The sequence below is a fragment of the Dipodomys spectabilis genome, unplaced genomic scaffold, assembly GCF_019054845.1.
Source record: "Dipodomys spectabilis isolate Male_0828 unplaced genomic scaffold, ASM1905484v1 ptg000259l, whole genome shotgun sequence".
NCBI classification, from domain to species: Eukaryota; Metazoa; Chordata; class Mammalia; order Rodentia; family Heteromyidae; genus Dipodomys; species Dipodomys spectabilis.
In genome coordinates this window covers 1,814,593-1,824,470 of record NW_024870936.1, presented here as the reverse complement: position 1 = coordinate 1,824,470, position 9,878 = coordinate 1,814,593, and positions in this window count along the sequence as shown.

The following is a 9,878-nucleotide window of genomic DNA, read 5'->3' as shown; positions in this document are numbered from 1 at the left end:
CAGAGCTACTGTAGTTCAAGTGGTTGGTATAGCACCAACCTTGTGAAAACGCTAAAGGATAGCACCTAGGGTCTATGTTCAATTCCCGGTAAACACACATTCACACATACACACACACACATACACTCACTCACACACACACACACACACACACACACACACACACACACACACACAATAACATCCTTAACATGTGCCAGTGGCTTATAACAGCAATCCTAGCTACTCAAGAACCTGAGATCTTAGGATGGCAGCTTGAAGCCAGAACAGGCAGGAAAGTCCATGAGACTCTTATCTCCACTAAACTACTAAAAAAAGATGAAAGTTGAGCTCTGGTTCAAGTGGTAGAATGTTAGCATTGAGCAAAGGAAGCTCAGGGACATTGCCTAGGCCCTGAGTTCCAGCTCTAAGACTTTTTAAAAGACATCTTTTGCCACTCCCAAAAGCCATGAATCCTGATTTTGGTCATCTTAGACCTCACTTCCACTCCTGCCACTTCCACAGTACTGCCATTAGTGGCCGGTGTGTGGCCAACACTGTTAAGAAGAGAAAGTACCCAAGGGCATGCATAGCCAGGTCAACACTAATACCCTAAAACAATGAGGTATTGGCCATACCAGTCTCTCATCCCCCAGTTCCCTGGCCCTGGAATCTAAAGTCTGTGCCTCTGTATTCTGAACATCTGGAATTGTCTAGAAGGACCTGAGAGGCCCAGCTGGGGCCGGAAGATAGACTGTCCTGAGATAAAGTACATTTACATTTTCTAGACACTGACCTATACTTCCAAGCCACCTTGGCCTCACCTCCCATGTAGCCCTAGATGCTCCTTGCTTGGGCATTCAGTCAGCTGTCAAGCTTGAGTGAGCCAGAACCACCAGCAATCCCCCATTCCCCACTCCACTGCCAGCCTGCTGAGAGGGATATGCAGTCAGAGGCCCAGCTGAGGAAAAGAATAAGACATCGCATGCCTGAGGCCCTCCCTCTCAGGCAGAGGAGACCTTATGCCAGCTGGCATCACTGACCCAGAATCAACTGGAGGCAGCCAAATATTGGGACAGCCAGACTTGTGCCCCAGAAAAAAGTTGGAATAGAGATCTGTGGCAATTTAGGACTAATTGTAGACCCTAATAATGGGCTAAAGGCAAGGTCGGTGTGAAGGAGAGGCACCATCTGAGATCAGAAACAGGCAGACCAGCAACCAGGAAGGGAACAGAAAAAGACGAGGGAAAATTACACACACACACACACACACACACACACACACACACACACACACACACACACACACACACACGGATATTCCAAGCCCTTAGCAGTTCTTGAGAAAAAAACTATAAACTCCCTCTATTAAGATTACATCCAACCCGTGAGAAGATGGCACTATCATACTCAGATTAACTGTAGACACAGCATTGAGCCTCTCATATCTGGAATGTCTCATAAGCCAGCATAGAATTTGCTACCGTACACACTGCAATGTCGAAAACTCAGCCAACCTCTTTGTTTAATGTTGGTCATGAGGTTTGAAATCTGGGTCAGGGTGCTGTCCTTCAGCTCTTCAGCTGAAGATGAGCACTCTACAATTTGAGCCACAGTGCCGTTTCCTGTTTTCTGGTGGCTCATTGGATATCAAGACCAACAAACTTTCCTGCTCAAGCTGCTTTGAACCGTGGTCTTTACATCTCATCTTTATGAGTAGCTAGGATGACAGTTGTGAGCCACCGGAGGTGCCAGACTTCATCATCTTCGTATACCCAGAGGAAACCCAATTCATCAGGCCACAAACTTCTTGTAACCCTTTACTTCAGACTTTGACACCCAGCATCCAAATCCATCCTTCATTAGGGAGAATACAGACACAACAGTCCCACCCCTCCACCCATTTGCCCACTCCCTGCCTGCCATAGGCCTCGACCACTTGAGTTCTTGGTAAGGCACCATCCATTATACTGTGGCTTCAAACTGGTACAAACTTGTGGAGTTCTTAGAAATGTCTGTAAAGTGAGGCCAACACTTGGTATCTCAATCACAGCACCCTCCCACACACACTTCCACATATTTGCAGCGAAGATGTTTTACTTTCTTTCATTTTTTTTATTGTGGGCTTGAACCCTGTGCCTGGGTGCTGTCCTTGAGCTCTTCAGCTTAAGGCAAGCACTCTACTACTAGAGCCACAGGACCCCTTCCAGTTTTCTGGTGGTTTGTTGGAGATAAGAGCCTCAGGGACTTTCCTGCCCATTCTGGCTTTGAACCGTGATCCTCAGATCTCACCTAGGATGACAGCCATGAGCTATTGGCACCCAGCAAAACATACTTTTCAATGCTTGTCATCCTATACTCTCAGGAGACTGAGATCTGAGGACTGCAGTTGGATGCCACCCTTGGCAGCAAAGTGAATGAGAACTCTTTATCTCCAATTAAACACCCAAAAACCTGGAAGTGGAGCTGTAGCTCAAGCAGTAGAGGGCTCGCCTTGAGCTGAAGAGATGAGGGACAGCGCCCAAGCCCAGAGTTCAAGTCCCATGCCTGACCAAAAAAAAAATTCAGTTTTCACTAACAAGTAGGAGCAAAAATGTGAGATTCAATAGTAACTAGAGCATTATCATTATATTTATTTCTCAGTGATCCTTCTTGTAATGATTAATGAGAGTTTTCGATACAGGTTTAGCTTGAGAATTAGTGTTAGGTAATTTATTAGATGGTAAGTAAATCTAAAATTGTTTCAGGGTACAGAAGTTCAGGGAGAGGTAAGATCATTGGAAACTACAGTATTTTTCCTGAAAAGAGAATTTGAGGACAAATAATATAATGGTTCATGTTAGGGAACAAGATAACTTCAGAGGTAGAGTCAGAAAATCTGTGGGAATTAGAGCAAATTGAAATGCATTTCCAGAGTGCAAACTGGAGTATCCATTAGAATGATTAAAAACTAGAGTCTTTTTCTTAAACATTAGAATTGGACGATCATTAGATTGAAAGTTAGGTTTCAGTTCCAGCTGGAGTTAGATTTAGCCTTAGGGAAATGGAAAGTTTAGGGTCAAACTGAAAGTAAATCTTCGAATAACAAGTCTAGTTAAAATTTGGATGAATGTGAAATAAGAAACTGCTAATAATATTAAGATTAGAGTATGATTAGTGTGAGGGTAGGTCTCAATATGCCAGTTAGGTTCGGGTTACAAAAATGGCAAGATACTGAGTAAAACTACAAACTATTTTTAGAAAGATGAGTTGAATCAAAGTTAGGTTGAATAAAAACTAATGTATTTGTATGGCTTTTAGAATCCAAAGGCTATTAGTTCAAGGGTTAGGGTTACTGTTCTAGTTCAGGTTAGACTTATGCTTAGGGAAGGGTAAGCTTTACAGTAAAACTGAGTTTTCTGCTAACATTTTCAAGTAAATAAGTTTGAAATTTAACAAAAACTACAGAGTTTTCCTAAGTTTCCTATTCAAGGTTGAATAGGGTTAAATTTAGAGTTAGGTTTCTAGTAAGGTTTATATATAGTTAGGGTTAGGTACTAAAGTAGATTTTAAATAAACCTGCAACTTCTTTTTGCAGACATAGGAGTTCAGTAAACATTAAGATCAGTGGAAACTGTGATAGTTTTCATGATATGAAGATTTGAGTTTAATGATTCATAATAGGGAACGATTTCAGAGTCCAAGTCAGGGAATCTGTAGGATTTGGAGCAAACTGCAAATCATTTCAAAGACCATAAGTGTCTGTTAGAATGTGTCTAAACTCGAATATTTTCCATTAATTTTAGGATTGGGTTACTATTATCATCAAGATTAATCTTTGGGTTCTGTCCAAGATTAGAGTTAGGATTAGGGAAATGGAAGGTTGAGAAATTGAGTGACTTACTTTCTTTATGATGTATATTTACTATTCTAAGTTTTGAACTCAAGGATTGGGTTCTGCCCCTGAGCTTTTTGCTGTAGGCTACCATTCTACCACTTGAGCCATGAGTCCACTTCCAGCTTTCTTTGACAGTGAATTGGAGAGAGAGTCTATCAGACGTTCCTACCTGAGTTGACATTGAACTGAGATCCCCAGATCTCTACCTTCTGATTTAAGGTAGAATTACTGCATGAACTACTAGTGACCGGGAAAGTGACTGAATTATACTGATTGTTTTTACTTTTGTTCGAGATTGAGACTTGAATTCATTATCTGACAGCTTTGCTCACTGAGTAGCACTCTGCCACTTGAGCCATGTCTTCAAAAAAGGTTATTATAAATAGCTGGAAATCATTAAATTTTCTTCAAATGATATGTATCATTAGTGTTGTTCTAAAACTTATCCTTACCAAAAAAGATTTATTGACCCTAGAGATTATTCGAGCAGATTCTCATGCTTTGCTTCTAATTGCATAACATTTTAGCGACCTGATTTTTTAATTATTATTTTAAGTAGCAAAGCAGTTATCATTAAACAAAGAAGTTTGTGCGTACAATATACATTGATCAATGCCAACCTTTTCAACATTCTCATCCATCCCTCCCCTATACACCTCTTCATTCACTCTTGTTAATTTTGTAGGATATTTACTTGATTCCTCTCTGCATTTTCCCACTTTTCTCCTATTCAATCTTCCACCTTTTCCCACTCCATTCCTCTTTTGACTAACCACTTCCATAAGATCCAGCAACTCTACTCCTGGGCATTTACCCGAAAGAATAACAACCAGGATATAGTAATGGTTTCAGCACAACCATGCTTCACACACACACTGGAAATTCTACTTACCCATCAGAAAGTATATTGTACCATTTATATCTCTCATTTCTCACTTCATCTGCCTGGTATCTCATTGCCATCGTATTGTTCCTGTACTGCAGTAACTGACACATGCAAACTGATGTAAATGATTTTCAGGGTTATGGGCTAACCAAAGATTCCCGAGTATGAGTTCTCTGCTCATTCTCTTTGTCTATGCATGCCTTTGAGTAGTGATTGTACAGATTCATTTGTACCATTTGCTACACAGAAAAGAGATGAACCATACATATATATATGCATGTATATATATATGATTATATACACACACATATATATATATATATATATATATATATATATACATACATGGGTAAATGCACACATATGGATATATATTAAATACTTGAGTACATTTTATGTTTTCAAGAAATATGCAGCTAACAGAAATCACATGCATTTTCCTACCTTTCCAATTTTTTCACAACCTAAAGCACTTTGTCTCTTTGGAATACCTAATTTTCAAGATAATTTCACCATCTCTGATCTGTCAGTGGACTTGAAATTAGATGTTCAAATAGGACAAAGTTATTTAGGCTTTTTGGTGGAAGAAAGGAATATTACTAGGTTTCTATTCAGGGGTTCTCTGCTTGCTAGACAGCACTTAGTCTGTATAGCACCAAGCATCTCAACTACTTTTGCCATACCTCTAGTCCATTTTATTTACTTGTGGTCTTGAACTTTTGCCCTGGTCGGATCTTAGATTGACTGAGACTTTGCTACCTATGCCTCAAAACATAATTAGCTAGAATTACAAATGTGAACCACTATGGCCAGCTCATTTGTTGAGATGGCTGTCTTGGCAGTTATTTCTTTGGCCTGCCTCAGACCAAGATCCTTTTCATTTCTGCTTCCCAATCAGCTGGGATTACAGTTGGGGCTACTATACTTGGTGTACATGACACTTTCTGTTGTTTTATTTTTGTGGGTCGTGAGGCTTGAACTCTGGGCTCAGGCGCTGTGCCTGCACTTTTCAGCTCAAGGGGAGTGCTCTACCGCTTGATCCACAGCACTAGTGTTGGTTTTGTAGTGGTTTTATTGGAGATAAGAGTCTCACGGACTTTCTTTCTTGGGTTGTCTTTGAACCGTGATCCTCAGATCTCAGTATCCTGAGTAGCTAGGATTACAGGGGTCAGCCACAAGTGTCCGGCACACCTTCTGTTTTTTAAAAGAGGTTTTCATTGAAAAATGCTGTGTAGAGGGGTTATAGTTACATGAGCAAGTCAATGAGTACATTTTCTATCAAGCATTTTACCTCCTCCTTTGTTTTTCCCCTACCCTCTTCTCCCACCTCCACAACTACACTTCCCTGTACTCCCTTCCCTTCTTCCCCGCCTATCTTGTAAAGATCCTTTCTCAACATAGTGTCTTGTACATCTCATTGTTACAATGGGTCAGCTTGTATCACTAATTATCTATTTTTTTCCCTTCCCCTCCCCAAGCTAGAGAAGGGTGTATACAAGATGCAGGGCACCAACACTAAATATAGTGAAAACAAGGGTAAACCATGGGGGAGGAACATAAAAAGAAAAAAAACACATGGTAGATTATAAACCCTATCTTGGGGTTCATATCGCTTAACATTATCATATCTGGTCGTATGTACATAGCTTTTGAACTTTTATGCTTGTCCTAGACATATAATAGTTATTGCAAATAAGGGAAACTATAGGACCAATGTTTCTTTGGTTTTGGCTTACTTCACTTGATATAATGTTTTCTAAAACCTCACTTAGAGCTCCCCTATGATCCAGCAGTTCCCATATTGGGGCATTTACCCAAATGATCACAAAAAAGACCATACTAAGCTACCGGTGCAACTATGTTTATTGCAGCATTATTTACCATAGCTAAGATATTGAACCAACCCAGATGCCCCTCAGTAGATGAATGGATCAAGAAAATGTGATACACACACACACACACACACACACACACACACACACACACACACGCACAAACACACACACACACACACACACACACACAATGGAATTCTATTCTTCCATCAGAGAGAATGACATCACCCCATTTGCTAGGAAATGGAAAGACACAGAAACATTTATTAAGTAAAATAAGCCAGGCTCAAATAACCATAGGTCCCGTGGTTAATCTACTTGGAATAACTAGGATATGGTACCATATAACCATATAAGAGGATGTTATGCGAAATGAACCCAAGATAGGGACACAAATGATTTTTATTCCATGAGATTCTTATCTCTATATAATCCCCCAAATAAAGTTGGAAGGGGAGCTGTCCTTCAAATACAGAGCACCACCCTTAAGGGAAAAAACCTAAGTGACAAGGTAAGGTCCTGAGTTTACCATATTATCAGCCCTCAAAAAAGTTGATTTCTTTTCCTTGAGGTTTTTATTAAATTGCTCGGGGAAAATAATCAACTTTGTATTTATGATTAGCATTACTATTAAAATCATCTTATATTTATTTATGTTAATCTTTATTTTCTTAAATTTTACTTACACTTTAATATCCAGTAATGATAAGAGATGATTACTGTTTCAGAAGTTTTTATGTCTGTTGAATATATGGATGAGAGGTGCATACAAGGAGTTTGGACTGAAAATAGATATTTGCAAGGTCTTCCATAAGAATTGATAGCTGACGGAGCTGTGGGCATCTTTGAAATAAACTAAAGAAACCAGCAAAGAAAGATAAGGTATGATTCTGGAAAGCAAACAATTTTGGAAGAAAAAAAAAGGAAAATATGTGGCTTTTGGTAAGAACTTTGTAACCCACCTACACATTTAATTCCTTATTTTTAGTGGAAGACATTTCAGTAAACTTTATTTTACAAAGTTAAACATGATTGACATTTAATACTAACTGGCCTCTGTCTCAGGTAAGCAATTATTCTAGCCAGGTGCCAGGGACTCATGCCTATAATCCTAGCTACTCAGAGAGCTGAAACCTCTAGATCCTATTTCAAAGCCAGTCTGGAGAGGAAAATTGGTGAGACTTTTCTGTGGCACTGTGGCTCAAAGTGGCAGCACTAGTCTTGAGTAATAAATCTCGGAGACAGAACCCAGGCCCTGAGTTCAATCACTCTGAAATTATTCTTAAAATACTTGTTCTCAGTTTTTCTTTAACTTGTCTGGAAGAATGTTTTTAACTTAGGGATTTTTTTATTTCATGTTGTCATAATTTATTTTTAAGATGTTCAGAAAAAATAATATTTATAGTAAGAACTGGTTTGTATTGCTTTGTATTACGTTTTGCTTCTACACCTATAGATCAACTGGAAAGTAGATTGCCAAACCCCTCCTCCCCCCACCAAAGTTGTAAAGTGAATTTTTCGACCTAATGACTTGTATATCTCATTGTTGCAATGTATCCACCTGTATCCCTAGTTAAATGATTTGTTTTTGCCCTTCCCCTCCACAAATTGTACCTACATCACATACAGTGAAACCAGGGGGAGAGACATAAAAAGCAATATAGAAACCATCTTATAAATATGTTAGAAACAACTGCATGAAAGAAAAAAATTGAATACTTATCTTGGGGTTCATTCCCCTAGCATCAATTTATCTGACCTTTTCTGCTTGACTCAGCATATACTAGTCATTGCAAATAAGGGAAGCCATGGGACCTATGTTTATTTGGGTCTGGCTTACTTCACTTAATAAAATTTTTTCCAAATCTTTCCATTTCCTAACAAATGGGGCAATGTTATTCTTTCTGATGGAGGCATAGAATTCCATTGTGTATATATACCACATTTTCTTGATCCATTCATCTACTGAGGGGCATCTGGGTTGCTTCCATATCATAGCTATGGTAAATAATGCTGCAATAAACATAGGTGTGCTGGTAGATTTAGTATGGTCTTGTTTGTGATCATGTGGGTAAATGCCCAAAAGTGGGATTGCTGAGTCATAGGGGAGTTCTATGTGCAGTCTTTTAAGGAACCTCCATACTGCTTTCCACAGTGGTTGAACAAGTTTACACTCCCACTAACAATGTAGTAAGGTTCCCATCTATCCACATAACCACCAGCATCTGATGTTATTAGAGTTCTTGATTTTGCCATTCTAACTGTGGTTAGGTGGTATCTCAATGTTGTTTTTATTTGCAATTCTTTTATGGCTAGAGAGGTTGAGCATTTCTTCATGTGTCTATTGGCCATCCTTCTTTCCTCTTCAGAGAAGTTTGTCTTTAAGTCTTTAGCCCACTTATTTAATGGGCAGTTGTTCCTTTAAAGATTTGTTGTTGAGGGATTTAATTTTTTGAGTTCCAGGTATATTTTAGATATGAGACCCTTGTATGTTGTATGGCTAGTGCAGATCTTTTCTCAATCCATGGGCTTTCTAGTGATCTTGCTAGCAATGTCCTTTGCCATGCAGAAGCTCTGCAATTGCATGCAATTCCATTTGTTCCATTTGTCTTTCTTTTTTTTTTTTTTTTGGATTTCTGGGTCTCTATTAAGAAAATTTTGGCCTGTGCCAAGGAGACAGAGGGTTTCTCCTATTCCTTCCTGTAATGTTTTCAGAGTAAGACTTCAAACTTTTAAAGTTTGAAGATCTTTGATTATGGTGATTGGATGGGAGTAGATTGAGCTGTTTCATACATTCGTGTGTGTGTGTGTGTGTGTGTGTGTGTGTGTGTGCGTGTGTGTGTGTGTGTTTAAGGAGGGTTATGTGTATCATTGAAATCAAGGATAAGGGAGTTGGTTCCTTTTTCTGAGATATACATTATGGTGTTTCTTTGTTGGTGTTAGGCTCTGATTGCTTGCCTTTGCCTGATGTGTACATTCCAGCTCAATTTTTCAATTAAAGTTTCTTAAGTATTCTTGAACATATAATGCTCTGATATTGGTTTGTCTTTAGTCTGCCATCTAAGATCTTCTTTTCCTCTTAAATATTAACATTCAATATGAATTTTACCTCCTGACTAATTTTCGCCTTTAATTTGCATTTTGAAATAAGTATGATAATACTTTTGATCTCTGTATTCATGAGGGCAAACCATTTTGAATTATCTGTTTAATGTAATAACACCTGGACAGATTTGTTAGCACCAAGACCTTAAATTATCTTTTGTAGTTTTAGTTTAAAATAACCCTCCTCCATGTTTTT